At 41.2% G+C, this 14790-nt stretch overlaps 1 pseudogene; it reads right to left on the bottom strand.

The window, feature by feature from the left end:
- LOC117526612 overlaps positions 1 to 14790 on the bottom strand; it is a 43048-nt pseudogene that overhangs the window by 5013 nt on the left and 23245 nt on the right.

The following is a 14790-nucleotide window of genomic DNA, read 5'->3' on the forward strand; positions in this document are numbered from 1 at the left end:
CGGTCCACCTCCCTCCTGTAGGCAGACTCATCCCCATCCGAAATGAGTCCGATGATGGTGGTGTCGTCCGCAAACTTGATGAGCTTTACAGAGTCGTGGCTGGAGGTGCAGCAGTTAGTGTAGAGGGAGAAGAGCAGAGGGGAAAGGACACAGCCCTGTGGAGATCATGTGCTGAGAGCCTGAGTGTTCGAGACATTTTTTCCCAGCCTCACACGCTGACTCCGGTCCGTCAGGAAGTCTGTGATCCACCTGCAGGTGGAGCTGGGCACGTGGAGCAGAGAAAGCTTGTCCTGGAGCAAAGCTGGAAGGATGGTGTTGAATGCATAGCAGAAGTCCACAAACAGGATCCTAGCGTAGGTTCCTGGGGAGTCCAGGTGCTGCAGGATGGAGTGCAGGGCCAGGTTTATGGCGTCATCTACAGACCTGTTGGCTCTGTAGGCAAACTGCAGGGGGTCCAGGAGGGGGTGAGTGATGACTTCATGTGGGATAAAACCAGGCGTTCGAAGGTCTTCATGACTACAGACGTGAGAGCCCACAGGCCTGTAGTCATTAAGACATTGTTGCAAACAATGTCAGTAAGATCTAATGTCAGTAAGACATTAGATGTGAATTTTGTTTACAACAGGCTGGTGATTAGCATTTTATATTTAATGGCTCAAATCATGAGCAGTGCTTCTTTGGTGACAAACTTTAAATCCCCTGCAGCACCAGAGTTACCAATAAAAACTAAAGTGGAGTGTCTATCCATGTGCCAGTAATATTGACTTAAATGTTTTAAGATAATACTAATCAAAACAAGTCTGACTAGTTTTAATTAATAACAGTCATGTCAAAGGTTCTATCTTGATGAGCTATGGCACATAGTCTAAAGTACATAGCGTAATTGCATTTGGGCACGTTGACCTTGGTTTTGCTATTTACAGGGTGCAGAATCTGAGCGCAAAATAAGGCACAGGGTATAAATTAATCACAGGTGTGTTTGGGCTTGACATGAGTCCTTTAAGAGCCAGAGAGTGCTGGAACCCCATACTGCTCTTTAGACTGGACTCAGGAAAGAGGTTTTTCTGGTGAGTTATAAGCTCATATAGATTGCTCCTACAGATGAGGCAGAGGTTCACTGACTGACATATAATAGTTTCAAATGTAGCTTTGGTTGACAATTTGTAGATACAGTCATACAGGTTGATAGCAGGAAAGTCCTTTAAGCACTTGTCATTGGTATTTCACAACCATCATGAACAGCACACAATGCAGAAGTCTTTCACTTCCCCCTTGGCTCAGTTTACTTTCACACAATGCAGCAACGGTTTCAGGATCCTGCTAACTGAAGCACTAATATAATTTACCGTTACCACCCACTGTTATCTGTTCAGCACTCAAACGTACTTTTGAAGATACAAGATTTTAATGAATCTATGAGTGTGCAGTACATCATGATTAAAAAGGAAAAACACACAGTACTTAAGAAGTATTTTAAAGGCGCTATGAATGATTTTTCTGCTAACTAAATGTCCCACCTCCTCGGCCGCTTCTCTTCAACCCTCCATCTTCTACACCAAGCAGAAAAACAGTGGGTGATGCCTTTTAACAGCCCTATCATGTCTCTATGGGGAAAATCAGACATATGTAGATGGTAGTCCAACCATATTCTTGGTTAGAGGCATTTGTGCCTCTAAATGAGTTTTGGAAGCATTTCTGGATAGTCACTGTCGTTGTCCATGAGTAGCGAGTCTGCTGGGTTTTTATAAATGGAAGGATGGGCAGCACTCTCACTTACTAAACTTGCACATGTGGAAATCTCATGCACTTAATCGGACATGAATGGTCAAATCAGAGAATGTAAATGGGACAGAAAAGCTCAGGAAATGAGGAGTGTTGCTTCATTCTCTGCACAGGAAGTCAATGAGTTACTAAATATTACATAAAGAGTTGTTAGCTGCTATATTATTTTTTAAAATGTCATCCATACCACTTTCAAAGTATATCACACTTCTTTTGGCTGCATCTGTTTCACATCCAGACAGCAGTCCTCTGTATTTTCCTTTTCATTCCTTCCTTTTTATTTACTCTGGTTTCACTGTTGTCACACTGTTCTTGTGCCTATCCTGCACCATTCTCTGCCATTCTAGACTTATTAACCCCATATCACAACTCTTCCTTGTTACCTTGCCATAAGCTTTTTCTAAATCCACAATCACACATGCAACTCATTCTGGCCTTCCCTGTATAGAGTACATCATGCAAGACTTAATTTTAAAAGTTTTTTTTTATTGAAAAGTAAATAAGATGTGATCTCTGCTTTCTCCTGTTTGCTGGTCATTTTAATAAATAACACCGCTTATTAATTTTTTATTCCAAGTACTGTGTACCTCAGTTATGTTTTATTCGAGTCACAGGAACTTCTATGTAGTTATGTCATTGACTCTTGTTCTTTGTCACACTCTAATGTTGTTTCTTCCTGACACATTCTATTCCAATATTCATCAATTATTGATAAGGAGAAAGTATAGCTCTAATTAGGTGAGACATGTTTGGCTAAATCATGATTTCTCTCCAGGGAGAAATACAACACAGTCAGCAGAGTTAGAAGACATGTTGATTCCACAGTTCATTTTACAGTCAATATGATTATTACACCAAGTTTGCAACGACTGTCTGCATGTGAGGATGTAAGGATGACTGTGTTTGCAGATGAAGACAGTCATTCATGATCACCCTGGATTATGTTTCGAGTAACAGATTCCCTCATGCAATGGTTGCCGATGTTTCACTTTTAGTACATAGAAAAGTCATAAGCGGTATCGATAAGGGAATCAATAAGGAATCAGATCGATAAGCAGAATCGATAATGGCATCCATAAAAAATAAAATCTTATCAATGCCCATCTCTATTGTGTACACAAGCATACTCTGACTACTTGTATTGCAGCTGTATTTAAGAATTATAACGAAAACTCCTAAGCAGTTTTCGTTATAAGTCTATGCGTTTGACACATAGAATTTGTGTCAAATTCTTTGATTAGTTGTTCGAATGAAAGTTATTTGTCACATGGAACGGCCTCTTTTTTATACAATGCAAGCAATAACTGACTGCCTGCGTTTCACACTGTATTACAAAACCTCTCTAATGCAGACGTTGTGAACTATTTTGTGCATCTTACCTGCTGGCTTTGAGGTTTTTTAGACGAGCCTCCAGGTCATTTAGCAAGTTGACCTTTTTGCAGCACTGAGAACAGTAGACATCCATCAGCTCTCCAGTGGTAATGCTGTCGAACCTTATGAGGAGTCTGGCCCGCACTGTCAACATGCACACACAAAAACATGACATCCATTTGTACACCAAAGAGCTGTTTCAATCTGAACTAGCAATAAATATGTACATATGTGTGAAATTCACAGGGTGTGGCTTTTAACAAAGTATATTTGGTACAGCAAGCCAGGAAGGCACCACCAGTTACTACTACACACATAGTATAAGGTTTTACTTGAAACTCAGATTTGTGAGATGAATCTTCAGTGTCTATGATCCACTCCCGCGAATTGCATTTACGAGGGCAATATTGTGACGCATCGACTAAACATTTTAATTATCCCCCCTTAAACAATGTAAGACTAAAAGTATTTCCCTTTATGCACATCTTCATAATGTACTACAACTATGCAAGGTTCACTGAAATCCACCGCATGGTTTAGATGGTCAAGGTGGTTCCCACACATACGCACACACCCACACCTCTAAAATTTTTGTTTGCAGGGTGGTTGCTGGTATAAATAAAGGAGAACATTTTAATCTAGAAGTATGAGCTTAAGTTATGTGACGTGACCATGCAGAACTACACTACGCATACTATAAAATTGGATCCCATTTCACTTCGAATCTTAGTTGAGTTTGTCTGCTGGGCATGCAGCAGTACTGCCATCCTAATTAACCAACTACAGTCTGGGCTCATGACATGACACGAGCGATTCAGGAGTTTGTAACGTGGACCTTCAACAAGATAATATTTAACCATGAATGTCATTTTGGGTGATGTTGTGGGGATTGAGTGCTCTCTAAAACATTAATGATATCACATTTCTATCTGACGCTGCCTCAGTTGTGATCCTGAGGTTCTGCTCGACCTTTGAACAAACTTTTTTTATTATTATTTGGGCCTCCACCCTCAGTGATGAACCATCTGTGTGTTCCTAAGTTTCTCATATTATTGCACAGTAATGTGTGCAGTTGATTTTATCACCATGAATGTTTTGAGATGGCTCCTAAGGACAAACCTCATTTGTAGAGAGCTAAAAATGTGTTTTTTGCGTGTCTTGGCTTAATTACGGTGTTTGAATTTCTTTTCCTGATTTAAATGTAAGAAGACACTGACTGGTTCTACATGTACGCTCTTAAACACAGCCAAACACGTCCACAGTTAACCACAAATTACACCAATTAGCCAGAAGCTTTTCAAGGCAATTTCATTCATTTCTGGAATGTTCTAAGATCTTTCTGTTTACAAGGCATTCACATTGGTGTGTGTAAAGTGGGTGACCAAATGAATCAGACAGAACAAAAATGATGTTGCTTCAATAATGAAACAGATATTCTAACTGACTTAGCACACACATTTGTTGATAAAATTGAGTATGTGCATTTGGAAAAAAATGGAATTTTATCTTTATGTAATGTATTTCTACAACTGTGTATTAAAAAATGGAATTTTACCTTTATGTAATGTATTTCTACAACTGTGTATCTTGCCCCACCCACACCCCCTTACCTGGAAGGGACAGAGGAGCCAAGGTCAGAGTATCCGTTGGTACGAGTCTCGTCGTCTGGACAGGGTCTGCTGGGAGTGTAATCTGGCTCCTCCCCTTCGCCGTAGTCCCTCAACTGCTCCTCGTTTAGAGAAGCTGAGGAACGTGTTGAAAGGTCAGAGGTCACTGAGATACAAGTCTGACTGCACCTGAGGAAAAATAAGGAGTCTGGTATAATAAGGTTGTTTCATAATTATCTGCATTTATTGATGAAAAAATGCAGTTAAAGGTAAAGCTGACTTGAAACTGAACTTATAACATTGCAAGACTATCCCCAAATTATCTTATTTGTAATTCGATTATTCATTCTGGACAGAGAAAATACACAGAATAGGTGGCAGTGGTGAGTGGACTGAATGCTGTTACAGTGCAGTTCTTATAAAATAAATCGAAAAAGACCTTAGGAGTGACATACTATAATATCAGGATTAAAACATATACGAGTATTGTTTTTGTCTCAATGTGATTTTGAGATAGAAAACCCTTTACAAAAAGGACAAAAGACTACAGTTAGAAAAGACTTAGAGACACAGTTCATCAGTGTCACAGAGATGAAAGACACTTATTACACATACAAAAAAGTTTAGACCCTATAGAAAATGAAACAAACGCAGAAGTGCCAAAATCTGCAGTTCCTCACATGAACCATTCCAGCTGGCTCCAAAAGTGACACAATCCCCATATAAAACTCATGATAACTGGCCAACTTTAGAATACAAATAAGCATGTTTATAACCTGGTACAACAAACATTTTTGAGTGGTATCTTTTCCTTTCATGACAACTTTACAGGGTGTGAATTTTACAGAATTCAAGATGTTTTGTTTTTGTTTTTTTTCCGTCTGCATATATAGTAATGGTAAGTGCCACACTGGCAGAACCACTTATGAACATTAATACGCATATATACAATTTATTCTTGCAAGACAGAAGGTATGTAGTGCATAAGTGAATGTGTGTGTGTGTGTGTGTGTGTGAGACCCCCATCCGCCCTTCCCGATCAGGCCTACAACATCCTACTCAAAGCCAACCGACAGCTTCCATCAGGAAGGGCCAACCACCAAACAACGACAGAGACAAAGACAGACAAGAACGAGAGACAAGTGGTGAAGACAATAACTGTGATGTGAGACACCGAGGAGATGGGGCCCCTACCATCCGACATACCATGACAAACAACCACACATGAACAAACAGTGACAGCAACAGTCTGTTGTCTAATTAGTGAGCATCCATACCCTAATCTAGAACACCATAGTGTTAATCCCCTTAAGAGCACCAAAAAACCGAATTGTGGTGACGGCCACAAACACGCAACCATCCACACACAGAGACCCAGATCACAGCTAAATATCCGATCACTACTGTGGCTGGTGTGTTGGGCCAAGACAAGAGTACAGAACCTTACCATATGACATGGACCACTCCGGCACATCAGAAGTCATGCGGCCGGCTGCAAGCGACGACGGACGTGGGTCCAGGAAAGGCAGCCCCCACAGCCACCAGACAGCACAGCAAACCAACAGGGGAGCGGCCCAACGGCGCCCGAATGCACCCCCGACAACACCCCCCCCCCCCCCCCAGGGTCGCAGGGAGCCACCCCAAACCCGAGGGACGCACACAGGGCGCCGGCATGGGCCCACCAATAGGGGGAGCCCCAGAACCACGCCACCCAGACCACGGCCACCGAGGGCGGGAGCGAGCGGCGGCAAAGACAGGGAGCAAAGGAGCCACCGAAACCGAATCCAAAGCACAAGGTAGGGACCACCGAGCCACACGAGCGCGGGGCCCAGCCCCCAGACAAGAGGAGAGGCCCGACCCCGGGGCCAGGAAGAGCACAAGGCCCCCCGACAGCCAGGCCCCCCAGCGAAGCCAGCGGTGCCCCCCAACCTCCCCCCCACCCCAGCCACCAAAGCCCATGACCAGGAGACCGCCCAAGCAAGACCCATCCCGCGGAGACCACAACCCCCATCCCCCCAGCAGTCGCCCGCTTTCAAGATGTTTTAAGCCACAAATTTATGCATAATTAGATGTAGGGTCAATTTCAGTGACAGCTACCATCCAGCTAACATGGTGCTAGTATTTTATTAACATTTTAATACAAATTGAGATATATGGCTTGCTGTGTAACAGACCATCTAAGAAGTCTTTGCAGCAGTATTTTTGGTGAATAATATTTTAGTATTATTTAATTTCTATGCTAACACCATTAGCACTAATTAGGAGGCACTAACAACTGGATAACTTTAGCCAAACTGATAGTGCCATGGTTCCTGAGGCAGTATGATAGTCATAGGGTTTATGTTTTTAATACCTGCACCCAATGCAACTGCTATTAGAGACACCACCGTTTGCAAAAAATGTGTGTTAATAATCTGAAACAAGGTTACCTAGCTTGTCAGCTTTAGTTAGCTTACTACCTTCAAGATAGGTGCCCATGCTCCACTTCATCTATCCCGTTCAGGTGATACTATTCTCGAACACGCTCCATCACTTCGACATTTACAGGTTGACCGATAAATACTGTACATGGATTCAGCAGTGGTGGGCACAGTTCCGCTAATTCGCTAACCGCTAATTATCTAAGCTAACTTTTTTGTTAGTGGATTATCTTTTCAGCTAATTTTAAAAACCATCAGTGGACCAATTAGCTTCTGATAAATTTTGTTCCGATAACATTTAGACCGCTAATCCTTTTTTACATAGTTAATAACAGTGAAAAGCATTTATGAACCCTGTTGGCTCCTGTCTGTTATGTATTTTGCAGCAGTGAGGCAGCTAAGAGGAGCTGAGCTCAACTCTATCCCAGCAGAAATGGCCTGGCTGCCACAAAAACACCCCCCCCCCCAAAAAAAAAGTCATTACTCTTTACAGCATACAGCGGTCCAGCCGTGAGACCGAAGTCCTTAAAAGGAAAGCAGGTTTTACTTATGGTTTTGATTTATAAACCAAATTAATCAGGGATAGTTTAATGGCATTAATGTCATTTGTACAAAGTGAAAATACAGTCTGGCATCTGTGTGTTAATATGTTCAAAACATCAGAATTAGTGCATTATTTTAAAATTAAAAGATATGTGTTATATTTTCACTTTGTACAAATGACAGACTTGACATTAATGTATGTAATGTTAAACTACCCTGATTAATTTTGTTTATAAATCAAAACCGTAAGTCAAACCTGTTTTCCTTTTCAAGATGTCTGCCTCACGGCTGGACCACTGCATGCTGTCAAGGTAAATGACGCTTCCCTACAGCAGTGGGCAGGGCGCACAAAGACAGAAGCACTGACTCATTGGCTGTGTTTGGGTTTGTGAGCACCTCTGATTCTATAAGAAGTGTTGGCAGTGTTTAAACTCAAAATCGGCTTGTTGGTAGCTGAGAGTGTACTGGAGAATAGATGAAGGTTTTCAATCTTCAATAGGCTTTTTGTCCATCTCAAGATGTGTTATTGATACCAAAATGATAAACATCTCAAGGATGTTTAAGGTGACATCACATTTATGTCATTACTGAGCTGGTTGATCTGTTTTCCCAGAAAAAGTAGGTCAATGTGACCAATCCTCAATAGGCTAGTCATCGGACCTTAATCACAATGTGTTTACGTCATCACATGGATAGACAGAAGGACTGACGACAACATGATTACAATACCCTCTTCAGCTGTCAGCTGAGGAGTAACTTTAGAAAAATGTTGCACAAAACAGTACAACACATTGCAAAATGTAGAAAACAGTAGTGAGGATTATCAAACTGAATGAGGATTAGAATACAGACTTTGAAATGGATAAATAAACTCCTCCAAATGCTCCACATGTTTCATGGGAGTGAGAAGCAGCATCTGAATGTGGACCAGCATGACAGACAGGAGGCAGAGCAGAGACAGAGTAGCACTTACTTCTCTCCAGAGAAGAAAAGGTCCCCCAGTGCGTCTTCCTTGTCCCCAGATCTGACCAGCCCATCGGAGGTATCTGAGCCCTGGGTGCTCTCCACGGCACTGTCTCTGTCCGACTCCCTCTCCCTGCCCTCGTCTGCCACCTCGTCCTCAGGCACCTCTGCAGGGAACAGCTGGCACTCGGGGAGAAGGTCAGGATAGACCCGTGTGCACATGGTGACTGGACAAGCACAAGCGTCCTCGCCTCCCTGAGAAAAATAAAAAACAAAACAAATAAAGGTTGACAAGATGGAAGATAAGGATTAAGAACACTAGGACAGAGTTTGCTGCTCATATTCACTTTTTTTTCTTTATTAAAATTACCTGAGTTTTTCACTTTTTAAAATAACCCTACTTTAATGACAAATATTTTGCAAACAGTTAAGTCAGTTTTAACTTAAAGTTGAAGAGAGTTATTCGTAGTCATTATGTCTGGCTGCTCAAACATTCTCATTTAGCGTGGATTTCCCTTAGACTAAATTCCTTCATTGTGGGAACAGGCTCCAGTTCATGTGGGGGGTCTGGAGGGCTACAAGGGTCAAAGGGCACAAGGTCAAAGAATATGGTCCCTTTTTATCGAGACTCATGCTTCACAAATGGCACAAATCTAGACTGCTACAAGAAAAGAAAGAGGCCTCATCTCAGCCTGAGCAGCTGACACACACACACACACACACACACACACACACACACACACACACACACACACACACACACACACACACACACACACACACACACACACACAAGAGCATGAGGGAGGTGAAAGAGAAATCCGAGAGGAGAAAGTGGAGTATGAATGGTTTGCAAGGTAACACAGAAAATTAAATCAGAGCACAATAGAGAGAGAGAGAAAAAAAACACAACATGGACACATAAATGTAGGACAGAATTACACAGGTAACAAGGAAATAGAGCACAGGCTGTTGGGAACAAAGTCAGTGCTGGAATGACTACGTAGTAGGACCATATGTATGAGAAATTTAACCAAGAGTGAGGGGGGAAAAAAGCCTTTAATAATGTTTGTAACAGAAAAGAAAAAAAAATACATTGCAGACCCCAAATAGCCAACATCACTGCATCATGTGATCACCATCTTGGTTCCCAAAAAAGGTTGGTAAATGAAAAAATGGTAAATGGACTGCATTTATATAGTGCCTTTCCATCTGCATCAGACACTCAAAGCACTTTACAAATTATGCCTCACATTCACCCCGATGTGAGGGTGATGCCACACAAGGCGCTCACTACACACCGGGAGCAATAGGGGATTAAAGACCTTACCCAAGGGCCCTTAATGATTTTCCAGTCAGGATGGGATTTGAACAGAGGATCTTCTGGTCTCAAGTCCAACGCCATAACCACTAGTTGTATGTGTACATTTATGTTTTAACATGTCAATCAAGATTACAAGTAATTATATTATTTGTATAGTCTCATTTAGAAGAGTGAAATAAAAAAAAAAGTCAATTTAAATCAATAAAAGTATATTTAAATTAAAAAAAAACACCAAAAATGATGACTTTTTTTTTTTTTTTTTTTTTTTAGGAAAAAAAAAGTCCATTTTTTCTTTTCCTCCAGCCCTGGCATGGAGGGCCCGGTTTCATAAAGCAACCTAATCTTCCAGTCTACTAAACTTTCTTCATGGACTACAGTTAGTCACCCAACATTATTCATCTAATCACCATTTCACATCGTTTACAGTTTTGTTTACTTCCGGGTTGGTCGTTGTCATGAACTATCCAGCCTTTGTTTCATTAACTGGCTTTATTAACATTTATGGACCCATACAAACTGGAGAACGACATGCTTAGCACTAAGCCTTGCAGTTTCACGCTTCAGTTTCTTCTTCTACACTTTCATCAACCTTTTTGTGCACACAACACTGCTCAGCGTAACAGTGACGCCCAGTGGCTCATCTGCGAACTGTCACAAACACATCATGACAGTCGTCTGCTGCAACTGCGGCCAAAAGCAGAGGAAGCACTCCTTTTGAAGGAATACGAGCGATGTAGGGGTGCTTTTGAGTGTTCCATCAAGTGGTGGTACATGGTACATTGTTTGAGGTGTCACATTGAAGTTTTATCGACTAAAACAAGATTAGCCTCTTCTGTACCAGGCTAAGAGGTTTAGTTGGGTAACGTGAAACTTCAGCGCTTTGTGCAACAACTGTCAAAAAACTAGTCAACTAAGTGAGTTTATTCAACTCACTCAATCTCTGTTGATTTCAGGCATTTTCCCCACACCGTTTACAGGCCAGCTACGGTACCTCAGTGGTAAAGTTTCGGGCTGGCAATCAGTAAAGTGCAGGTACTAATCCAGTGGGTGGCATGTATTTTTTCCTCTTTTTTTCTTCCCCACAGCAGCGGTGCGATGTGGTTCCACAGGCACCATCTGGTTTTTGTTTTTTATTTATTCCACAGCAGCGGTGCGATGTGGTTCACCTCTTCCCATGGGACACAGTGTGAGCAGCTGCAGCAGCTCACACTATGTTCCTGCTCGAAAGACACAGTCATGTGCATGAACCGTCGCACCGGCATCGTGCACGCCAGCCCGTCGGTGCAATGTTTCATGGTTCGATCATACAAGCTGTTTCGCCGGCAGTCGCCCTGGAGTTGTACATATTCACACTAGATGTGAAGGGGCCCTTAATCAGGCGGGTGATAATACTATTCAAATATGGTTTTACCATCATATGTATTTCTTTTTACTAACAGGAAGCTCTGCCTGTCATTTTCAAAGGCGTGCCATTTGGGTGTGCAGTATAATGCTTTCACTGCAACACCGGTCAGGTTTTATGTCACTGTCTTACTTTGAAAAAAGGAACCGGTTTACAGTCTGCCAACATGTGAATACAGGTTAAAAGACCAACTGGAAGACAGCCAGGTCATTTTCTGAAAGGTTTCAGCAATTTAGATTCAAGCTGCTTTCTAAAGCACATGTTTGTCTACCTGCACACAAAATTAAAAAGCTGCCTTTCAGCACATAAACTAAGGCTCTGCGCCAATATAAAGAGCCAACATGGGGTCTGAATCACGGAGTACAAAACTGAGGACAAAGGTCTTTTTAGCATTCTATACACCAGGACTCCTTATTTCCCTTCACCACAAAAGGAAACCCAGCGTGAAGTAAGAAACCCCTCTGTCCTGTAGCAAAACATGTACAAAAAAAAATAAAAATTATGAAGAGAGAACAGGTTTTTGGCACATACTAGACCGTCACCCATGTATTCTAAAGAGCAGGTCTGAAGCTTAAATGGGTGCGGCTATTAAAAACTACAACTGGCATATTGCCTCAACAAGCATGGAACCATCAATGTAGTTAATATCACCAAGCCATCAATACCTGCCATTTACTGCCACTGGCGCTAACATACACATTAAATCACACTATAATTTCAATTAATGGAAATACTGGAGCACCAACTTCTTAGATAAACAGTTAGTACAATTAACCACAGAGTAAGTTCTATTATTTCAGATATTTGTAATAAAGTACTCAAAAAGGACAAACACGGTTGAGTCCACAGTAACTAGTGGGAACTGTTGACCCAACACATGAGCTGTCTCGAAATAATAATGCGTCTAATATTTACACATTTACACATTTATAGAGACTAACACAGTTTTTTTTTTTTTAAGAGCCGAAATCTGTAACTTTCAAATGGGTGGTGATATATCATGTTTCAGTAGGCCACTGAAGTTTTTTTAGGGGAAGATGTATTGTCCAAACAGACAAAAATTACGTTTTTATCCAAAAAAAATCCCTTCGGGAGGAAAATTATGGCCCTTTTTAGGGTAGGGGTTAAAGGGGCCAAAACATTGACAGTCAAAATGTGGATTTTCACCTTTGAATATCTTTGTGCACCCTCAGTAAGCCTCACTGATCTTATGGTATATGAATGTATGGATGGAGTTCTCCCATTTAGCGTTATATTTTTCAAGGCTAACTGAGGATACCGCCTATAGGTGGTGCTTCAAGTCACAACTTTTGGCATTTTGGGCTACATTTGACACCCTCCCAGGGCCTGCGCCCTAAATAAGCCTTGCTCTTTTATGCATATTTGGATACACTGGGACAAGTTCTTTCCAAATTTGCATGAATGGCGGTGGCTTAGGGCGCTTTTGCATAGGTGGCGCGCTTTATGATAAGAACGCGATATTTTGGCGATTTTCATTTGGCTATATCTCGGTGCACCTACCATATGGATTTTAGTGAAACTTGTTTTATTATGTTCCCTATATCTCTGCTATTCATAATAAAGATATCAGGAAGGCTTTTTGCCTCATTAACCCTTTACTTGCCTTAGTTTGACATATATCACAATCAAGCTCCACAAACGAAAGTCGCCGCCACCAACCATTAGGGAAAATTACTTTAGTATATTCCAGAGCATTGAGCAAAGACAACTTATTCAAAATAAGAAATAATTTAAAAATAATAAACCTTGCCCTCTTTGCTGAAGTGATGCCACCTGCCAGCTGAGCCATCTATTGAAATGTCAGAGAACTAACATTTTGTCTTTCTTGATTAACTGGAGTGTGATCTGGTGTGAACATTTTCGCACAAGGAGGTTAATGAGACAAAACGCCTTCTTGATATCTTTATCATGAATAGCAGAGATACAGAGGAACATAATAAAACAAGTTTCACTGAAATCCATAGGGGGCGCACCGAGATATGGCTATATGGATATAATTTTCCACCCGAAGGGATCTTTGGATGAAAAAAAAAACAAAAACAAAAAAAACGGAATTTTTGTCCATTTGGACAATATATCTTCCTCTAAAAAAACTTCAGTGGCCTACTGAAACATGATATATCACCCCCTTCTATGAATCACTCCACAGTTACAGACTATGGCTCTTAAACAGTCTGTAAACATTTATTTCTGCTTTAAAGTTGGACAGTGGAGGGAGGATCACAGTAGAAGCCTGCAGTGTCAGGTGTGACAGGGAGGCAATAGCAAAGGGTTTAAATGATTTGTGGGTCAGTTAACATTTTAAATGTGACTTTACAGTTATTATTTCATCTTTTAAAAACATATGGTTGGTATAACATTTGCGTGGATAAGCACTGATGGAACACACAAAAAAAACAAAGACTTTAAGATCAGTAAGTATTTTTCAGAGACAAACCTTGTGCTCATTGTGTTTGAGATGGCTCATGGAATAAAAAAAAAAACTCTTCTCAGCAACATAGCAAGCAATTAGCACGTCATATGGAAAGAAACTGATGAAAAGAAAAAGCTGGGGAGGAAAGGTGAAGTCTGAACAAGAGAGAACTGAAACCAGCTCCAACAATAGCAGGCGCTGCTGCTCTTAAAAACATGCCTTCGCCACACGATACAGCAGCACACACCTCAAGTTCTATGGCGAGCTGTAACCATTCAGACAGTCCTGCTAGAAGACTTCAAGACACATATCAGATGCTGAAGCTGTTGAGCAATGCTGTGGGATATTACGATACAGGAAACTGAAAAAATGTGGTGCAAAACTGCATGCAGGGAAGACAAACCCACTGAAACACAAAATCTTTGAAGAGAGACACAAAAGGTCAAGAACTGAATGAGAAAGTGCATTTAAATCTGAATTCACAAAGACGTCATGTCCAGTGATAGGGTATTCTTTTTTACTTGTGGCTATAGTCTCTCCAACTCCCTGATCGTTAGCTATTCAACAATATACTGAGCAAACCTCTCTGACAAACATTGTATAGACATCAAACTTTTCTTTTGGTATATCACTGTGCAGTTTATTACAAATTTAAATATTATGAATTCACTTGAACTGGACCGCGTGCCACTTTTTCTTGTTTATCATGGTTCACTTGGACTAAATGAAATTTTACACCCCTTCAAATAAACAGGGCTACCAGAATAAACAGACCGTGAGCAGACTGAAAAGGAGCAAACATTTATAACACTCTTAAGTGTCCTTTTGCGACGACAACAACAAAAATCTATCATTTCACAAACCAGCTTCCTGCAGGCGGAGCCAGTCATTGTGACATCCTCTGGCTTGTGCAGCAGTCACCAGAGCAGGAAAAGAAATAATGT

Source organism: Thalassophryne amazonica, chromosome 15 (genome assembly GCF_902500255.1).
Source record: "Thalassophryne amazonica chromosome 15, fThaAma1.1, whole genome shotgun sequence".
Classification (NCBI taxonomy): Eukaryota; Metazoa; Chordata; class Actinopteri; order Batrachoidiformes; family Batrachoididae; genus Thalassophryne; species Thalassophryne amazonica.